The sequence below is a fragment of the Zalophus californianus genome, chromosome 12 (assembly GCF_009762305.2).
Source record: "Zalophus californianus isolate mZalCal1 chromosome 12, mZalCal1.pri.v2, whole genome shotgun sequence".
Classification (NCBI taxonomy): Eukaryota; Metazoa; Chordata; class Mammalia; order Carnivora; family Otariidae; genus Zalophus; species Zalophus californianus.
Genome location: NC_045606.1, coordinates 65907276 through 65929373, shown reverse-complemented (window position 1 = coordinate 65929373; position 22098 = coordinate 65907276). Strand labels below are relative to the sequence as shown.

The 22098-nt window shown below is 42.3% G+C and overlaps 1 protein-coding gene across 8 annotated transcripts in view; it reads left to right on the top strand.

Moving 5' to 3' along the window:
* ELMO1 (engulfment and cell motility 1) overlaps window positions 1-22098 on the top strand; it is a 553802-nt gene that overhangs the window by 407253 nt on the left and 124451 nt on the right. Inside the window, exon 1 of one of the 8 annotated variants that reach the window (XM_027573076.2) lies at window positions 13544-14039. The exons of the other annotated variants lie outside the window; for them this stretch is intronic. The gene's annotated coding sequence lies outside the window, so the exon portion shown is untranslated. Of the gene's footprint in view, window positions 1-13543; window positions 14040-22098 lie in introns of those variants that run through there. 8 annotated transcript variants of the gene reach the window in all.

Genomic DNA, 22098 nt, shown 5'->3' with positions numbered 1-22098 from the left:
CCTGGATTTTTTTTAAATTTTTTTTTAAGATTTTATTTATTTATTTGACAGAGACACAGTGAGAGAGGGAACACAAGCAGAGGCAGTGGGAGAGAGAGAAGCAGGCTTCCCGCGGAGCAGGGAGCCCGATGCCGGGCTCGATCCCAGGACCCTGGGACCATAACCTGAGCCAAAGGCAGGCGCTTAACGACTGAATCACCTAGGTGCCCCCAACCCTGGATTTTTTTCTCCCAAGCCTCAACTCAGCAGACCCTGGTGCATCAAGGATGTAGAGTTGGTTTTGAATTTTTTCAAATAGATAAGAATACACTTGTGCACCTACCAGAAAAATAAGGCTGTGAGTAAAAGATATTGATGGTTTTTGGATGCAGTTTACCAGCATTTTGTATTTATTGGATTTTCAAGTTATAAAACACTTTAGGATACAGTTGGATGATTATGGGGAACCGAAGCTGCCACAGACAAAGCCTTAGCCTCAACTCCCCACCTCCACCCGTCACTCCACACCCCTCCCTGCTCCCCGGCTGCCTCCCGTGCCTGAGGAATCAAGAGTAGGGTTTGGAAATTCACCAAAAAGAGTAAGTTCAATCAATAAATTCAGTACATTCAGTCAATAGATTTAGAGTCAAGAGCATTGACCTTGGACTCAAGGAGTGGGCTTCAAACCCTAACTCCATTATTTTCTTGCTGGGTGACCTTGGGCACATTAATATCCTTACCCTGTTTTTCAGCCTTTTCATCTGTAAAATCTGGAACTTTACATATATATATATATATATATATATATATATATATATATATATATATGTCGTGAGGGTTAAATGAGCCAATATTAGGTTGATATTAGGTGATAATATGCAATGGTCAATTCTTGACCCGTGTCTTAATTAGAAAATTACTCCTTATGGTTTATCCTAGTAAATGTAAAGCCTGTTGGTCATTTCCATGAGGGGAAGTTACAGAAATGATGGCACAGTGCTCCAGACTAGGTATGGGAAGGCATGGGTTCTAGTCCAGCTGTCCCTCAAGCTGACAACACGACCCTGGGCTGTTCTCCAACATCTGCCCTCCCCACCCCTCTCCTTTCTAGACGAAGGTGTCCCTGGTGGCCGTGGAGGTGGATTCTTCCTTCTGCGGCTTTGAATTCTCTCTCTCATCCGCTCTGGGACACCACTTGATCAGTTTATCCCGTCTGGTCCTTATATCATCAATCTTGTCCTCTTGGATACTGTCTTTTTACCAGCATATACGTGTACTCACATGTCCTGTGTTTGAAAAAACAAATAAATAACTCCTTCTTGATGGAGTGTGGATCTACACTTCTTGTGGAGGTGGAAACCCAGCCTTCACCCCAAGCCAGATTTCCTCACGTAGTTGACTCTGTTTGCCACTTCTTCTTTTCACTTCCCAGTAATTTATTAACCCACTGCAACTTGTCTTCGGCCCTCACTAAAAATACAACTAAGCAGAAGAAGAGGCACAAGACTCTAAAAAGCACTAAATTATACTGTCAGTACTTGAAAACTTCTTTAGCCACAGAAGCCATTGGTTTTGATGAAATCAAGAATTACTTCTGATGGACATTTTAAAATCTCTGACTTTTTTGCCTTCTTTGCAGCCCTTGGTTCTCTCCTTCTTAAACACAATCTTCCTGTGGCTTTGGAAATGAACACACACGCAAAATAGATACATGACACACTATATATATTAAAGGAAGAAATAAGATAATTATCATTGTTCCAGTTACTAGTGATATTTTTAGACAAAAATTAAAAGATAACTAAACTATATAACTAAGCTCAAGAAAAAAAACATGCCTCTAAAATGCACTAATAGGTGTCCTGAATACTCAAAAACCTCTTTAGCCACAAAAGACATGATTTCTAAGAGGCAAGTGGAGAATAAGAGGAATTGTTGAGTTGTTCTAATTTAAGACTGGAAAGAAGTCACATTGTTATGACTCCCTGCTCTGATGAAAAAGATAGATATCAAAAAATTTGTAAAAATAAATCTTTTATCCCTTACATTTTTATGCTTATTGGCATCCTCCCTTCCTCCCCCTCAATTTTGTCTCTTCAACCTAAAAATCTACCCAAATCTCTCCTATCCATAAAAAATTTTTTTTCACCCCCGTTCCTCTTTCAAGTTCTTATCCAATCTCTTTCCTTCCCTGCACTGCCAAATTTTCCAAGAGAGAATGCCATCTCCACTTGCCTACCTCCTCCACTCCCTGTGGTCTGATGTTCACCCACATCCACCCACTGAAATCGCTTTATTTAGGTCAGCACTTACCTCCCAAGTGTCAGGTCTCTTCCCAGTGCTCCTCTTGCTCCATCACCCTGAAGCATCGGCTCATGTCCCCACCTGTGCTTCCCGGGTTCCTGGCCGTTCCCCGACTCCCGAGGCGCTGCCACCACCTCGCGCCGACCCTTACATTTATGCATTCCCCAAGCCCTTTTTCCTGATTCTCTCCTACTTCCTCTCCACTCACAGTCTCCCATCCCCTCGACCATCCTTCCACTCTAGGAGTGGCACGGCATTCCACCTCCTCCCTTAGACTCGCAACCTTGGGGAGATCCCTGGCTTCCTCTCCTCTCCTGCTGGGTCCCCACGTCCTTTGGATTCACCAGTGCGTAAGAAGGGGCCATCTGGCTTTCCTGCTATGCCCCTGCTTCCCGACACCATCATCTCTTACAGAGACTGTGTCTGTCCTTTAATTGTTCTCCCTGAATCTGGACTTGGCCCACCTGGAAGTTCTCTTTCCCCTACCAGAAACACCTCCCTCCCTCCCTCCCTCCCTCCCTCCCTCCCTCCCTCCCTCCCTTCCTTCCTTCCTTCCTTCCTTTCCTCCTTCCTTCCTTCCTTCCTTTTTAAGATTTATTTATTTGAGAGAGAGATTGAGCAAGTGGAGCCAGTCCAACCCAGGGCTCGATCCCAGGACACTGAAATCATGACCTGAGCTGAAATCAAGAGTCAGATGCTTAACCAACTGAGCCACCCAGGTGCCCCCAGAAACACCTTTATAGAACATAATTCTTCTCATAATACATCCACACTAAAAAACATCTTAGCTTCCCTCTTCTTATAGCATGATAATAAAAGCTCCACATTCCACTGCAAACCACTTTTCCAAACAAAATGCCTATTTCACTCTTCAACACATGCCTACTAACCTCTAATTAATCCTGTTGATGGCTCCCTGAGCATGCCTTGTACTTCCAAGTCTCTGTCCTTACCCATGTTCCCTCAGCAAGGAAGACCCTTCACCCTTTTGCTGAAATTTGGCCCATCCCTCAATGCCCAGCTCGTGGGCCCTGTGGAGCTCTTCCATGGCGGTGGACTTAATTGTTTCCTCTCAGGCACGCTTTCTTTTTCCCTGCTTTGTAGCACTTACCAGACTCAGCCATACATTGAGTTTGAAACCTCCTTTTGTCAAATTAGCTTGCTTAAAACGGGTCCCTGGCCATCCCTTGTCCCACCTCATGGCTGCTTTGAAGCCATACTGCAGAATCCTAGACGAACCCCTTGAAAACCGGGTCATAGACTAGCCTTAGTTATCTACACTCTCGCCCCCTTACTCCTCAGAACAAGGACAAATTCTTCCTCACCTCTCCACCTAGGGCACCTACCAAAAAAATTACATAGGTGCTCAACACATGTGACCTGGATTGAATCTTTTATCCAGCCATTAATGGAAAAAAGAAAGAAGCTAACAATGCTTCTTTTTTAAAAAAATAAGCTGATAATGTCTTAAAAGGAAAAAGTACATTCTAGAACAAACTTTGCAAACTATAGAACAAAATCAGTCCATAAGTGAAGGGCATTGTGTGGCTAAGATATGATAGGAGAAGTGATTCTTCAGAGTGATGATTTCTTTTAGCGCTAGGAAAAAAAAAATGAAGCTTTTTCCAGAAGAAAATAAAAAAGGTGGGGATGGAATTTTGTTTGTGTGGCTTAAAAACACTTCTAGAGTTTATTTTGATGGTATTTTACTGCCTGACAAAAGCCAACTGATTTTTCCTGCTGGCATGTGTCTCCTGCACAGAGACCAGGGGCCGAGATGCTTTCAAACACATTCATGTCTCAAATCAGGCTGTGGCCAAGTCTGGGAGAGCAGCCTCCAGTTGTTCATGAAGTTAGTCACCCCCTATCTGCCCCTCCCTTGTTTATGTGGGGCAGAAGACCCTGGAGCTCCTTCTATAAAAAGGAAAGGAAGACTTGCCATCCACAGTGATATCAAAGGGCCCCTTGCTACCACTCTGCTGGCAGAAACCTTGAAACATTTCAATAGAATTTTAAGAAAGCTGTTGGGACAAACTGCTTTTGGGAAATTCACGGATAGTTGATGACGTCATTTATAAAGTCATTCAGTGCAATGTGGCTATTTAGAATCATAGCCATTCTGGGGCAAAAAAGAAAGGTATGCATATAGATGTTCATTTCATTGTTATTTATAGCAGCAAGAACATGGGAAATAACTCACATTTCAGCAAAGAGGATATGATAAATTAATTTAGGGGCACATGTATTGATATGTTAAATTTTTCAGTCATTCAAAATGACGTTTGTGAATGGTATCCAAATAAAAGAAAACATTTTTTATATTATGCTAAATGTGGGGGAGCAGAATGCAAAATTATGTCTTAACTAAGTAAAAATAAAAACTAAGAAGGTTTAAAACTCTTTAACAATGGTTTCTTCTGCATGGTGTAATTAGTTATAATTTTTTCTCTTTTATTATGTTTTTAATGTTGTACATTTTCTCTACTGAACATGTATGTTCTTACAGTCATAGTTTTTAAAACCAATTTTAAAATAGGGGGATATAGAACTGTCACCAGGCTCCAAATCTGGTATGATGAGTAGTTCTAGTCTAGAGGGAATTCTTTGATCTCAACACCCCATGTTATAAATTGAAGCAAAGTTTTGTTTATTCTTCCTTGAAATAAAGCATGGGTTTAAGCCAGCTGTATTGGCTTAGTCAGTCCTTGCATCCTTATCCTGATGTTGACTAGTACAAAGATCAAAAGCCCTCTGAGGCTCCACTGGAGGAAGACTGCTTAACTGGAAGGGAGTTCTGAACAGATGTGACGTCCTTGAAAAAGGGAGCCAGACAGCAGACAGAGCTGCGCTCAGCACCTGGATGCCGAAAACATGAGTTTCCAGAAGGGAGGTTTCAGGAGTGCTTTCCAGCACCCGCTCTTCCCTCTCAGGCTGGGGATTGCAGGGGTGGGAAGAGGGAGGAATGGGAGACACATGAAATGAGTCACTGAGAAGTTTTCAAAGATATGCTCGTCTCCTAACTTTATCCATGATGTTGGGTAGAATGACAGAGGAACGCTCAGAAGGCTTTTGTAACTTCTATAAGTATAAAGGTTTGCAGTAAGATTTTGTATTTTGGACTAAGGTATCAGAGCCATCTAAAGATGGTATTCCTGATGTTGTGTTAATAAATCTGACTCTCAGGAGTTCACAGCAGTGAGGAAAGCTCTGGAAAGAGATAATTATGAAATAACGTGACACGTGGGAGAGTGCAAGCCCATGCATTATATGGAAGCAACTCGAAGGAATTCCATAGAGGAAGGACCTTCCTTAGGAGGGCTTGAACATATGGATAGAAGCTTACCAGGTGAGCAGAACAGAGTTAACTGGGGAAAAAAACATGAAATTTAAGAAATGCATGAAGAGAAAATTTAAGTAAGTGGTGCTTTATTATTTTCAAGATATTAAGGCTGCTTAGGTTCCCGAGACTTGAAGGAAACAGAGGCAACATGTGAAAATGTATTATAGTCACTTCCTTTTTTTCTTTTAAAGATGTATTTATTTATTTGAGAGGGAGAGCATGCACATGAGAGTGGGGGCAGGGCAGAGGGAGAGGGAGAGAATCTCAAGCAGACTCCGCACTGAGTGTGGGGTCCTGACCCAGGCTTGATCTCAAGACTCTGAGATCATGACCTGAGCTGAAATCCGGAGTCAGATGCTTAACCGACTGAGCCACCCAGACGCCCCGCATCATAGGCACTTCCTAAACATTGGTTGAATGAATGGAGGCCAATTTCTTACTTCCAAACTGGACTTTTTTGGTGAAATATATTTTTTCTGTGTATGCACAGAACAGCTGAGATGTCTCACACACAATAGATTCCCCCAAAATATAAGCAAGAGCACTTACTCATGGTTGAACATGTGTGATTATTTGAAATATTTGCTCTACAATTCTCATGCCTGTCACTGTGTCAAGAGAATTGTAGGCGATGCATTTTGGAAATCATGTTTCATATTTGCCTTAGGATGACTTGGAAGAGGAACATTTTTGCATGTAAATGGATTGGTTATTGCCCTTTGGGGCCAGTTTTTATTTATATTATCAAATTAACTCCTTCCTGCAGTTGCTAGCTTACAGATACAGGCAAGTACTGAGCAATAAAATAAAATTGTATTTTTGTGTGAATTTAATTGCTACACAAATTAGGTTTCAGGGCTCATTCTTTGTGAGAGTTGGGAATAACCTGTCACTATCATTTGCCTAGAGGGTTATGGTTCACATTTCAAAGCTTCCTTCCACTGAAAGTACAGTAGAGAGCGGTTTGAAGTGATCTGGCTCTTCCAAGCTGATGGTTTTGAAGCACTGAGTTGAAGAAGAGGCCTGTCCTTGTGGTGGCAATGCTGGTTCACCAGGAGCAGGCGCACTCCCAGTGGGTTTTCCTAGAGAGGTGCTGGGTTGTTGCTGATATTCCTGGAGCTCTGAGCCCATCATTGTGATGTGACTGGCTTCTGACAATGTCAAGTTCTTTACCATGGGACAGAGTACAGATAATGGCTTAAACAGGGCTCGCCCTGGAATTCCACATGGTGATCCTCCTGGTCTTGGGGGTGTCCTCACCTTGTGGCTTCATAGCTGGCCCTTTAAAGACCCTACTGGACCCCCTTCCAAGCCGTCAAACTCCTTCTGCTCTGCCCGTCCCCTTTCGCGTCTCAGAACGTGACCCCTGGGAACTGACTTCCTACATGTCTAGAACCTTCTCTTCCTTCCCTCCTTGTTTGGGTGAACTACGTCTGCTCACCTTCTCGATCTTGGTTTCCCTCTGGCTGACAGCAAACCCTCCCTTCCTCCCCCCACCTCTCTGGTTTACCCTGTTCTATTGCAGTGTAATCCCTGTTGTAACAAGAGACCAGGACCACAGACTATCTGCGAATCTGTGGGTAGAAAGAGCAGAGAAAGTAAAGGCATCAAATGTTAACTGTTTGATAAAACATAGATTTAATCTCTACCAACTGCTGTGAAATGGGTTCTCTTATTGAGAATGTCAGAAACTAATATTTTTTCTCGAAAGGTGGAACTACTTGTGTGTGAAATTGATAGGTGTTTCAGAATTGAAAGAGGTTCACTCATGCATGAGAGCTGAAAACCGAGAAGAATGTGTTAACAGCCCCAAAGCTTCCCTTTTCCTAATGGCAAAGAAGCTGTTTCTCATTTTATGTCACCTAAAGAATATCCTACCTTTGGCCCAGTAGCTTTTTGCCACCATATTGCCAGTAGACATGCTTGGCAAGTCTAAGTTAAGGATTTTGGCATTTTCATTTTTCCTTTTGGCATGATTTGTCAGCAGCCTGCTTTTCTGGAATGCATTTCCATGGTATATTTGGAAGATTCAAGCTGGCAAGATGCTAAGCTTTCAGAATTTCACCAACTATTCCTTTGAAGGCACTCCAGAATTATAACAGATGCATCATATTGGGCCCTGCTCTTCTGGCCCCCATGCCGTTCTCAGGTCAGCCTGTTCCATCTGGTCAAGTTTATCACACCTCAAGGACTTCCAAACCTTGACTGTCCAACCCCATGAATGCAAATCATAGTCAACTATCAGAAGTCAAGCTCTGGAAGAGCAAAGAATAAAAGATTTACTTATAGACGTGTTTGCATTTTGTAGATCCGGTTTTTATTTTGGTGTTTGTAGGTTTTGCTTATGTTTTAGGCATTTTTAAGGGAAATACAAAAATGGCAAAGTCCAGGGGAAATAAACCTACTCACATTAATGTCTCATAAATATGATTTATAAAATGTAAGTCAGCCTTAGAATGCTTTTGGAATAATCCCACCTGCTCCAAACAACTTGCTTATGGGAGCTCAGAGGCAGTGGTGTAATAGACTGCTTATGGTACTTCACAGACACAAGTTTGAATCCTGAGTCTCACCCTTACTGGATGGTGACTATAGACATACTACTTAAACGTTGTGGGTCTCAGCTTCCTTTCTTGGAGAATGGGCATTTCTTTAATGGTAGTGGCCCATTTGTAAGCACTGCATATACATTTGCTGTTATTTCTCCCATCCTCCCACAGATGTCAAGGCTGTATCAGGTAATGCTTAGCATCCTGGGACCTAAAGATAGAGTGACATTATAGCAGACTTGGTAAGTTCTACTTATGGTCATCTCCCCATGAGTGTGAAAAACTGAGGAGCATCTCCCTTTGTATAGGGATTTTTCTATGAATATTTTATGATTATCTCCCCTTGGGGATAAAAAGATATATAAAATTATCCTGCCCATGTTTAGTTGAAGTTTTGCGTATGTTTTGGTTTTAAAATTCACCATGTTAAAAAAAAAAAACAGAGATAACTATCTACTGGTTAAGCCCAACTCACTAAAGAAATATGTCTATTGAATGAAATAACAGTTGAACCAAGCCAGTAGTAATTATACTTCTGACCTATTAGGGCAGAGTCGCTACCTCTGACCACACATCCTTGGGAGATATGGTCTGGTTTGGACTTTACTGGGCCTGTTTCTGTTTGGGGTGGAAGTGAATTCAGGTGTGTGTGTGTGTGTGTGTGTGTGTGTTTGTCTACACATGTGCTCACACGCATGCATGTTTGCATATATGGTCAGGAGAGGGAGTGTACCTTGAGAAGGCCAAGATGTAGTTAGAGATAAGCCTTCTACAATATATGCCCTATACCCTACATGTCCAGAATTCTTTTGAGGCTCACTTTGACCCTTATGACCTCCTTCTTAAGAATCAATTGACCAAACAAAAATGGGGTTCAGGGTAACCATGTCATGAACTATGGAAGTCATTACCATCACATCACTTTCCAGGGATGAACATGCATCCTGATGAAATGGATGCCCAGATTATGGAAGTAATCTGTTTGGGACCAGGAACAGGAAAATGGAAGGATTTGCTTTTAGTGCCACCTCTCTATAGCCCAGTATATGGAATCCCCTTCAGCTCCTTTTTAAATGCTCATCGTAAATGGTGTTCATTTTAGTTAAGACCAGTAGGCAAACTAAGGGAAATTTAGCCAGCTAGTTTAGAAGTCATTCTACAATAGTCACTTTATTTTCTGATCCAAAAATACATATCACCTAACAATTCTTTTTTGATTTGTGAATCTATTTAAAAAGCACTATAAAGCGGTGCCTGGGTGGCTCAGTCATTAAGCGTCTGCCTTCGGCTTAGGTCATGATCCCAGGGTCCTGGGATCGAGCCCCGCATCGGGCTCCCTGCTCAGCGGGAAGCCTGCTTCTCCCTCTCTCACTCCCCCTGCTTGTGTTCCCTCTCTCTCTGTGTCTCTCTCTGTCAGATAAATAAAATCTTAAAATAAATAAATAATAAATAAATAAATAAATATAAAAAGCACTATAAAGTTATATGAATTATACATCAAGTTTGGTAATAATATATTTACCAAATCATGTTTATGGAAAGAAATAGAATTTAATTAGCTTGAATCTGCTCCCCAAGAAAGTGCAGGGTAAATGGTACCAGCAGTGCCTACCCAGGGCAGAGCAGAGAATCCAGACTGTAATGTGGGGGTGAAGTGGAAAGAGATTTCTTTTGATTTTTATTCCGATACCCAGGGGTGATTTTCCCCCCTATCTTCCAGGTTGATGTTGTGATTCCCTTCTATCTGTAGACAGCACATAATAAATCTGAATGTGTTCAGAAGATTGATGACATGCCACTGATGATACATTTTGAGCCTCTATAGTTCAGGTCCATTATACTTCATACCAATTCTTGGGGACTTGTTCAGATATCAGACCAATAAAATGTAGGTTTCCCCTTTTTGAGGTTCAACAGCAGCTCTGAGGCTTGTATAGACTCTTTCATTGCAAGTCTAGAAAGGAAAGAATACACAGTGATGGCCAAATTAACAGTCTGTGATTTCAGTTAACAAAACCACTAGACAAGATTCTATGGAAAAATTCCTTGGAGGTTTCTCTAAAGACCGTGTAGCTATTTGGTATAAAGTGACCCCTGTGGAAATGTAGGTGAAGCAGTATTTTTCAGAACTAACACCTTGACTAGCTTGGTGAACCAAAGGCCCTGCTTGCTAGCTTTTGAATAGATGAGGAGGGTAGAACAGACTGAAGGACAAAAAGTATTCTCTGTCTACCTTGCAATTTTGTCTTAAAAATGAATTTCCTAGGAAAAAATTACCTGAAGAAAATTGATGACATTTCATAGTGTCCACCATACTACATGATCTACCTGTCTTATTGCTGGCAGGTCTGATAGCATCTCCACCTGGTGAATCTAGTCTTTAAGAACTCCCATGTTCTTTCTTCACATACCTGCTCCTAGCAGCTACCAAGCCCCAAACTCTGCAATGGTACCCACCCTCAACTCGAGAATCTGTAGTCAATCAAAGGAAGGTGACCTTGGTCTGACGTAGATGTGTCTTTTGGGATGGCTCAGAGTAGTGAGACACCTCACCCCCCCCATTCTCAAAAAAAAAAAAAAAAAGCTCTTCTCCATTTTATACATTAAAAATGAATTCATTTCCTTTACACAAACATCTCTTAGCAGTGATTCTCAAGCTCTGGTGTGTGTAGGAATCCCCTGTAGAGCTTGAGGAAATGTCCCTAGACTCCATTCCCTGGGATTCTGGTTCAGGAAGGATGCAGTAGGATCCCAGGAATCTTCATTTTGAGGAGAACTCCCAGTGATTCTGACAGAGGTGGTCCCTGTAGATCACACTTAAAGAAGCTGGAGCTAGGTTCAAATCCTTGGTTCAAATCCCTTAGTTCAAATCCCACTCTGCCACATTGTATCTTGGTCAACTTTGTCAAGTTACTTAGCCTCCGCATGCCTCAGTTTCCTCATTCTGTACAATAAGGATAATAGTAATACCTCACAGCGTTTCTGTGAGAATTAAATCAGTTAATTCATATAAAGTGCTTGGAATGCTATCTGGACTATTAATTGCCCCGTAAATATTAGCTAGACCAGTCCAACAAGTTATAGATGCCTTGAAATAGATTCATATATTGAGTTATGTAAGTGTTTTGGGGGGCAGGGAATCATTTAATGGAGTACTTTAATGGTTTGTCATTGCCAATAGAGTGAAAGCCAACGTCCTTAATGTGGTCTCTAGGACCCTACAAGTCTAGCCTTTGCTTACTGTCCAAGCTAATCTTACACCATCCTTCCAGTCATTCTCACTGCAATCAGCAGCATTTGGCTTATTTTGAGTTTTCGAAGATACCACACTCCCTCCTAGGCAGTGTGCATCTAGACAGGCCCTTCCCATGTGCTGTTTCTTATGCCTGAGACACTGTTCCCCTCACTTTTAGTTTATTAATTTTTACTCGTCCTATAGATCTTAGCTCAAGGATCACTTCCTCTGAGATACTTTTCCTGACCTTACTAAGTTCAATCTTTTCATTTGTGCTCATGGCACATAGCTCTCATACCCCATATGAAAGTTATGCTCTCATGTTTTTTTTCTCCTCCACTCAAGTTATTGTGCCACAAGGCAAAAACCAGGCCAGTTTGTTTGGTCACTAGCACAGTGCTTGGCATATAAACACTCACTGTGTATTTATGGAACAAATGCTTAAATTTTGCTTGAGGGAAGACCAGGTTGGAATGCCACGTTTCTGCATAAAGACAGTGGTGATTTGGATGGTCTCAGGAGTGTGAGAGAGCAGGGGGTAGGTGTCCTCAATGGCAGAAGAGAGTAGACAGAAGAGATTAGAGATGTTCCAGAAAGGCAGTCAAAAAAACCTGAGATATCCACCATCCTGGAGGGTGGAGGTCATCTGGACAGAGCTAAGGAAGATGGCCAGAGTTGGGTTTGGGTGCCAGAGAGGACAAACATAGGTGAGAATTCCTATCCAACCTCACAGGGGCAAAAAGAGATAAAATATAAAATCAAGATTCAGACTCTTGAAGGGACAAATCCAACATCAAGACCACTGTGCCTGAGCTGAGCACTTGGAGATCAAGAGGAATGGGGTTTGGACTGAGAGTCCTTTCAGAATAAAGGAGGCCCAGAGTTACTGTAGCTTATGAAACTGCGGGGGTGTGGTAGATGGATAGTTCACCTTGGCTTCAAGAGCCAGAGTTGTGCAAAGCCCCTTCTGAAGCTTGCTCTGTGTCATTGATGGCTTGAGGGCACCAGGCTTGCAGAGACCTTCAGGAAAGAGAAGGTTCTCCTTGATACTCATGATGATGGGACAGAATAATTCCTTTCTCTCTAACTTAAACCAGAATCATAGCCTTCTTTGACATTTGCCATCTTCAGTCTTTGTTGAACTGAAGGCTTCCACAGGCACAAAGCAGGTGTGAGGCAGGGGTGCCTCACAAAGGTGAGATTACCACCATGAGTCCCCTCTTGTGTCTGACCTGGCCATGCAGCCATTCGTTGCTCAGTGGCGGCCCCTGCTGTTATAGAGAAAGATAGCACATCCAGAGTCTGACATTAACTCTGGTACCTGTAACTAGGGGAATTTGGAGCAAACAGGAGAGGAGTCGGGGGGATGTAGATGGACTCAGGACATCCCCAGGGAGACCCCCCCTCCCCATGCCTTGTGAGCTGCTAGCATAAGAGAAGAAGCTGAGCCTAAAGATTTGGGGCTTAAAAATCTTTTACAAGCTTCTCCGTTTAATCGGTTCATTACAAAGGTTTGCTAGGAACCATCACGTTGCCCTCTGCGAAATGCCATTGCAAACTTTTCTTTGGGGGCTTCAGGGCTATTAGGTGACAAATATCTTAAAAGATACCCCACTCACTCTTGAGGTTAACTTACAGTAAATTTTCACTAGGGGCGGAGACGCAGTGTTTATGCTTGTTTACATTCTGGATAGGAATCCGAGTGTAGATCCTTCCGTATAGTCCTGCTGGGATGCACGCCTGCACGCATCTCTGGGCATGTGAGCACCTCTGGTGCGTGTGTGCTATGTGTACAAAGTAAGGCAGTTACATGCCATTTCTGGGCAGAAACTGCATGGGAAGAGAAGAAGAGAGAAAGCAAACTCACAATCAAATAAAAGTAGGGAGGGGGGAGATGAGATTGCAGTTGATTATGGGTCTGGCAGCAGATGTTCTACACGAATCCAACTCGCTGCAGCCAGTCTGTTTCCATGGCAACAGAATCAGTAATTATCGAGCCCAGGCGCTCCCCCCCTTCCTTTCTCCCAACAAGGTGGAGGCTGATGAATATGAACTATCTCTAGCCCATTACCAGCTCTTTTCTTTTTCTCTTTCTTCCTTTTTCTCTTTCTTTTTTTTTTAAGTTCTTTATAAGAAAAGTGGAGGTATTGAGGAACACCGAGAAGAGGAGCTCTGTGTTTATTGATGAAAGAACATAGGGCACCACAATTGAAGTGAAGTTATTATTTTTCTCTTGTGGTACTATAAGAGAAAAGCTCTTCCTAGAAAAGCCGATGATCTCTGAAGATGCTAAATAAATGAGCAGGAGTTTCCCTGAAATGGAGGTTCCCTTTGATTGGCTGATCTTTCTGCGATTCCTGCCAATCGGAGCACCCCTGGGCTCGAGCTCCATAAACATAAGCAAAGCTACATGCTTATTCTTCTGGACTTGAAGTGTGTACCATTCAAAGGTGTGCGGCAGGTCTCCATTCACATGGCTCAACTGGAAACCTATTTCGTGAACAAGCTTACTCAGGAACCGTCTGGTATTCCAGCACATTGTTCTTCTGGGGAACGACTCTAAGTCATTTGGTGGCAGCAGCAGCTTAGCAGCAGTATTTGTAGTTGGGAAAGATGGACTTACGGGAGCTTGGTGAGTAAACCTCAGTCTTACACATCTGTCCGCCGGTATTAGCAGCCAGAGCTAAAATGCAGCTTTGTCCTATTGTCTGCCGAGAAAACTATGAATTGGAACAAGCACATGGAAGAACAGGCATTCTGGGGTTTTGTGATGTGTGAGCTTCTGTATTCCAAAGCCTGCTTGTATTGCTTGGGTAGGATCGGATTTGTAGTTGACCGTGTATTATACTGGAATATTGGTTTGTCTAGTTAGGATGAGTATGAGGAGTGGAGTTTTGCTTTATCTGCCTGGGTATAGATCCATTTCAAAAGAAGATGCTTTTAAAGCTAAATTAATAAGTCAGCCCTGTGCATTGCTGGGAAGAGGGAGAAAGGTGCAGGCACAGAGCTGAATGGTAAGCAGCTTGACTGGGTTGCTGGTGTTTGCAATGTGAAGAGAAATGTTATTACAATGGTCTGTCAAACACTTCTTCAGACCCCCAAGCACAGAAGGAGGCATCTCTTCTGCATGCACTGCTGATCTTGGCTTGGGAAGTGTGCAACCGAGCTAGGTCATGCCCCTGACTTCTTTCATGAAACCTGGTCTCTAAAGCAAAATATGTTCTCTTTCTTTTTAAAAAATTAATTGCAAAGATGAGTTGAAGTGCAGGGAGATTTTAGTTGCCAAAAACCACGCTTCAAAATGACTCTGTTTTGCATCCTTTTCAACCCCTGAAAACCAGACAGGGTTTGCAAAGTTATATTCAAGGATTGGCTCTTTGCCAGGGAAGGGTTGCTCTGAGCTATTGCTTTGCTCCCTGGGGTTTAATTTTCTGACACTGGTGATGAAATTCTTGATTTCTTTGGGTAGAAGCAGGAAAAAATAAGAAAGCAGTGCTGTAAACAGGCAATGGAGAGGCAGCATGGGGAAGGAAAAACTCTTTGCCTTTAGAGACCCTTCTAGCTGCAAACTTAAAAATATATATGGCAAGACAGAACTCAAGCACAGGGTAGGATTCCAGAGGAACTATAATCTTTCCGAACATGGTGAGGAGAAGCATTGCTTTTGGCGTGGGTGCAGAGAGTGGGGGCTGAACTTGGGGCTTCCATCTCTGCCTAAGAACCTCTCCCCAGCATCTCTGCTGGTTTTGAGGCTTCATCACTGTTACTTTCTTTTAAAAATGTAATTCCCTATCTCCTGTGCCAGGAACACTGACAGCACACTGCATGTCTTCTGTTTACAGTTCACTTGGGTGCAAACAACGGAGAGAAAGAGAGAGGAAAGCATTATCAGCTGGTTCAGAAATACATGCACGTGAAATAGTTGAACATGGGAAATCTTCCTGGCTAGTCCTTTATAACTATGTCCTTTTGACAGAAGAGAGTGTTGTAGGTCTTCACGTGGCTGTAGAAGGGAATTTGCTGTGTCCTAAATGGGATCTGTGACAAGCGGGTCAAGAAACAAAAGAGCTGAGATGGTTTCGCCTGGAGAAGACCCGAAAGCAGGGCGAGGGGGGTTGGAAGAGACCTGACCCGCTCTTCTGACCTGATGCCATGGGAAAAGAGATGGCCAGGTTTCCTCACCGTGGGTGACAGTACACAACACAGGGGAGCCCGGTCACTTGACCAGGTCAGTGACCTGTTATATTAGCTGAAGGCCCCTAGGAAATGTCGGCTGTCCTCTGATCCCAAGAGGCTCAAGATGGTGTGCCAAATTGAGAATTCCACCTGATCGGAGGCAAGGACGTGCATGGGAACTCTCCCTATTACATCTCACTCCTAGGCACACCTTGACACATGCCCAGTTTTGAGGAAGTCTGGTTTCTAGGGGATGTGCATTAAGTGACATCATTTCATTCGAATGACCCTCCCTCCTCTTTTGGTCTTCTCTCCCCCAGTCATGTCACTGACATGAGTGAGGCATTGGCACCTGTTGGCAAGAATGAGAGAAGAAACAGCCTTTTATGGAAGCACTAAAAATGTTTTTTAAAAAATTAAGAGTAGTTACCTATTTTTGGATCGTGGAAGTCTAAGAATTTGCAAGCTCTCAAACTCTCCCCTTGCCCTAAGAAAATACATGAATGCATGATCACATAATACTCTGATGACAGCCCCCATTTTAGGGTCATGTAGGATCTCCATCCTGGGTAAATAGCCAAGAATTTATTATACCCTCAAGTTTCTTTTCTCCTTTTTGCAGAGGGCCCACTAAATACTGCCCCAGCCCTGTGCCAATCGGCTTCTGACCTACGCAGTGGCTTTAGTACCTGAATGAGGTCCTGTGTGTTCTCACTGAAGGCTGGAATGAAGAAGTCTTGGAAATAATTCTAAACCATGGTGGTTTTCTCACTTCTCAGCTTGAGGTGTTTGTTAAACTAGGGTCACAGGACTTGAAAAGAACGTATTCCTTCAAGCTACCAGAACAGATACCTGTTCACTCCTGAAGGAGGAGGCTTCTTAGTACTGCCTATTCATGGCATTTGTGGGATGTAGGACATATTCGAAACTTAAATGTAAAGATAAAGAAAAATGAATTCCCTCAGATTTTCATGTGGCCGTCAGAGTTGCCTGGTAGGTCACAGTGAATATGAATATGTTAAATCCAATCCCTGAAGTTCAGCATTGAGAATTGGAATGATAGACTCCTTCATTTCTCCTAGCAGTTGGAATGAAATCAGTCACAATGGGAAAAGCTGACCTGCCCTGAGCATTTCCAGTGTGGCAGGCACTGTTCAGTATAATGTATGTAGACATAATAACTCCCTAAAGCTTTAAAACAGCCCCAACAGGATGATTTTTAATACCTATTTTCTAGATGAAGAAATTGAGTCACCAAAATATTAAGGAACTTGCCCATGTTTACCAAGCTAGGACGTGGCAAGTGGTTTGTGTTTTCACACATGTTGATTTACTTGCTTGCTACATCCATGGATGGAAGGAGTGTGAATGGACAGGGGACGGAGGTCTCCTCAGCTATCAGTCTGTTTAGTGGAACCAGGCCATGGGGAATTGAATTCAACAATCATTGAGATAATTAAAGTCAAATTGGAAAGGCATTGTAGGGTAGTTGGGTGAATTCTTCAGTGTCATTTAGGAAAAGATGTTGGAGTTAAGTAAAACCTCGTTACCAAAATGCCCCATTTGTTTATCCCCTTGTGTTATTGTATGATATGCCACCTCATTCCAAGGAGTGTTTCTTTGACTGATATGAACTAGGTCAGTTTCTGTATGAGACCCGCTCCTCCTGGGCCATCTGTGAGAGGTGAAAGGTCATCAGGTTCATGGCTGCCCTTTGCTCGCATTTGCCAGGAATGATTTGCAGTTGCCATAGTAACACTGAGGGTCATGAAGGGCCAGGAACAACAGTGCAGCCGGTTTGGGGGTGTGCGTGACCCTCAGTGGATGTGGGAATCACCAAGTCTACCATGCTTTCTGAAGACCCTGTGAATAGGCCCCGCTCAGAAAGAGATTCCAGGTAGTGGCAGAGGACACACACTGATGGAGCAGCTGAAGGCTCAGAAGATTAGATCTGAAAATCATTGAATGTGACAGTTTTCAAACCATGTCGCTCAGAGTTGGGGGCGTTGATGGGACTGGGGCAATGTGGAGCGGGGTCAGGGGGCTGAGTTCTCCACTCCCACTTCAGAGCATCTCCATTTCTATCTGTTTTATAAACTGCCATTCCCACTGAAGACTTCCTAATGGAAAATTGAGGGGAAGGAGTTAGGCCACTAGATGGAAGAAGAAAAACTATTGATGTCCTTGAAATTTCCAGTTTGACATATAAAGAAATAGCAGACCAGAGCATAAAAGCAAGATTGCATTGCTAGACGGAAAAAGAATCTGTAGGGGTCTCAGTAGCAGGTTTTAAAAACATGGGTTATTTGCTATGCATGCCTAATACTATGCGCTTTCTACTATTACACTAGGTATGTGAATGTGTAAAAGACAATTTCAATAGCTATTCAAAAAATAATGTCCTACAGGGATAATATGGCAGATCTCTTTCTAGACCAAAACTGTCTAGTGGAAATATAATGCAAGTTATGTATGTAATTTCAATTTTTTTAGTAATCACATTTAAAAAGTAAAAAAAAAGCAGGTCTATAAATTTCAATAATATATGTATTTAACCCACTATGCCCAAAGTATTTCAACATACAACTACAAAATTATTAACAAAAATATTTATATTCAGTTTTTTATGTTAAGTCTTTGAAATCCAATAGGTAATTTACACTGACAGCACAACTCAACTTGGATACTGAATTTTCACAGGAAATCTGTTTTTTAGATTTTGTAAAATTTCTAAGTTAAAAAGGTAGATTCACGTGCCCAACTTGTCCCAAACATACATGAAAGTTTTTCAGTAACTGAAGTATCAATTTTTAAATATAAATTAGCTAAAGTTAAATAAAATTGGTAACTCACTTGCGCAGTCATACTAGCTACGTATTTCAAAGTTTCCATAGCCACATGCGGTTAGTGACTAGTCTACTAGACAGCACAGTGCTGAGCTCTAAAGAGCTCTCCAGATACACCAGGCCAGTGAGGTAGAAACCTCATCATCATGCCATGGCACCTTCCTCTCTTCTACCTCCATCAAGTACCTAGAAGATTTGCCCTGGCAACAGAGAAACAGAACATTAGTATTCACAAACTTGGTTACTTTTGCCCTTAACCATTGTACATGGAACACTCAACATGTAGCAAAATCTTGGTGTTTCCATTATTCTGTTTGGCATGGGGGAATTAAAAGGTGTGCCCTTTCCTGTTGCAGGAAGTCAACATTCACCACCTGTGGCATCTTTCTGTCCCCAGGTATTGTGGCCTCAACCCTCACCACGAGTTGGGCCACCTCCTTCAACTCAGTATGTTCAGGACACATGGGTTTAGTTTTAATAATAAGCTAAGCAAACCTTGATTGAGAGGCTAACTCTGCTGCAGACAGATAATTCTTTATGAAGATAAGTATAAATTGAGGCTAAGGGATGATTTAATTGCTATTTTATTCAACACTGCAAATTTTGTTTAGCTAGAAAATATTGACTAAGTAGTTCTTACAGTTAATTTGGTCTTAAAATCCTTACCTTCAACATCATATGTTATTTTATTTATCCACTCCCCCAAGGTTTTTTTTTCTTTAATGTAAAAACAATTATGAAAATGTAATCAACTTTTTCAGGAAGCTAGATCAAAATCATGCTGCAAAGCCTTCTTGCAAGCATCCGGTCCCAGCCTCCTAGAGATGTCCTAACATTGAGAACTGCAGCCAGATCTGCAAGTAGAAGGATGAAGCTCAAGCTCAGTCTACGTTTGGTCTGCTTAAACCTTTGGTTAATAAAGAGGTCTTTTAGAAATCTCACAAACATTGAAAAAGGGAGAAAAAAATCCATACAGTTCAATACCATCCCTAATATCAGGGATGCCTTCTGGTCCAGCTATACCCATTTCCTGCACGTTGGACAGAATTTCCAAGGAGCAGGCCTTGTGCACTTAAGCATTCAACAAACATTTGTTGGAGCAAGTTGTGTGGCCCCTTAGCAATTTCTTTCTTTTCATGGCAGGATGTTATCATCTTTACTGAGGCAATACTGGCAGACTAAGGAGATTAAACCATGGGCAGGGTTGAATCTAAGAGCGAGATGACTTGCTCTGTGAATCTGCTGTTTGGCTACACCAAAGACTATCATGAGTGGAAGGAAGTGCTGTGGGATTTCAGTGAGCACAGAGACACTGGGAAATAGCTGTTTATTACGTAAGTGAAATTGGCATCACGATAATTGTCTTTGAATTGCCATAGGATTTTGAAGTCCACTAATTTGCTAGCTAATTTCAAAATCTATGATGTTCTAGAAATCCAGGACTAGAAATGCACTTGTATAGATGACAGAACAGTAATCTAGAACCTAAGGTCTTGAATTATTGTCTATAGTTTAGCAACTGAATTTTGTAAGTCATTTAATGTTTATGCTCCACAGCGCCTACACATGGGTGAGAGAGAAGTTTAGACTTAGTGATTTCCAAGGTCAAGCTTCCAAACAATTTATTCTCTAGGGCCCGTATTGCATTGATCCTAGCAATCTTTCCCACTGTACCCAGATGGAGCCTCAGAATCCCTCTTAACACCGCACTTAAGTCAGCCACTACCAAGCAATCAGAACTGGCTTACAGCTGAAGCTGATTCTTCATCCCTCTCCTATGTCTTTTTCTCAGCTCTGTGCATTGTGCAAGACTTTGAAAAGGAACACCCAGGGAATTATCATCTGTATGCAGGGTTTCAGGGGTAAGGGAACGTCAGTTCTTTACTCATCTTCTTGCTCAGCTGTTCATGGAGGTGTTGCCATCTGACAAGGAGGGCTGCAGCCTGGCACTTTGGGAGCTCGCTTTTCCTTTCCTTTGAGCTATAAGTGATGAGAGACCTGTCAAGGAGAGCAGTTCACTGGCATCATTCCCAGACCTGGAAGCATAATGAAATAAAGTTTCATTCTGACTTGGTTGGAATTTTTATAGCTGAACATTTGAGATAGCATCTGGGGCAGTTCTAACATCCGTTTGCCTGGTTGGAATGAAGCACCCATCAGCTAATGGAACTCAGGCCTTCATACTGGCAGCCCATACTGACAGGCTTGATCGTTGGGCAAATCATTTCTAAGTAGAGCCAGCCAGGCCACAGGTCCTAGCAGCTGAGATGGAGCTCACTCATGTCTAATGGTCCAGCAATGTGAAATCTGCATTATAGGAGTTTTATCATATATAGAGAATGATATCAAAGCAGGAACTGGTCTGAAAGCCACCCACACTGGTATTGAGCATCGATCTAGACTACTTAATGTTAAGGGTTCAATCCAAGGCTGGGGCTCTGGGGATGCTATATTGGTACGGTCCAGTGGCACTCTCCCTCTTACCCACACACTTCCAGCTTTAGAGAACAGAGGGGGTCAATGGACAAAAGCCCCAACTCTGGATTCCATAAGCCAGGCTCAAAAATCTCTGCAAAGTAGACCCAAGAAGCTTTGCAAAGACCACTTGATGGGAGATCCCTCTGTCCTTAAAATTTCTTGAGGACTAGGTAGATGACTACTTTACCCCTCTGAACCTTAGTTCCCTCATCTGTAAAAATGGAAGTAAAGGTGCATTTCTCACAAGGCTGTTGGTGAATGAAAATTAAGTTATGGTGTCTGTGTAAGTGATGAGTATACCATAATGCACTGTGCAAGGAGAAAATAGTATGATTACATTCCTTGGGTAGAAGCCTTTTTTTTTTTTTGTTATCTTGGAGAATGTCTAGCTCAGCGCTGGCTATGGAAGTTTCTCTAATTGGACAGCTAGAGTGCTAGGAGGGCACATGCTGTCTGCTCTCAGATCACTCTCCTAAATCCTCATTGAGGCCACCCCTGCCCTGCTAGCACCAGAGGCCACCCAGAGAGAAAAGGACACTGCCCTTAGAACAAAGAGCCTGGGGTGAAGTCCCAGCTTAGCCACTAGTAAGATTTAGGTCTTGCCATATAGCCTCTCCAAACTTTAGTATCTTTTTTTCTCATGTACAAGATATAGATAATATCTATCCTATCAGATACATAGAAATGTTCAGAGAATAAACAAATTAACATATCCCATGTGCTCTGTGGATTGTACATAATGTAATGTATAAAGTATTACTATTATTACTTCAAATCTAATATCTCTTAACAACTCAGCCTTGTTTATAGAGAAAGAATCACTGGAAACATGTTTTTGGAGCGTGAGTCCCAGAAGCTCCAGCATAGTGACGTATGCTTTCCTGATTTTGGAAGCCCATCAACATCAAATGATATTGTGCTTCTTGGCAGATGCCTTGTGGCATTCAGGAAAGCTGTGACCTGTCATAAATAATTGGTGGCTTTTACATTTGTTAAGTCAAAGATGTTTTGGTGTCTGCATATGGCCCATAAATCTTTCTGGATTGCCAAGTTTTAGCCATCCTGTGCCAACTCTGTCTGTCTTCTTCATGAAGACATAATAAAGCTTTGGAAGACATACATATTTATTGTTCTTCCATATGGAGGTTGCCAGGCATTTCTTGGTAGCTTTCTTCTCTCCCCAATCCCCCC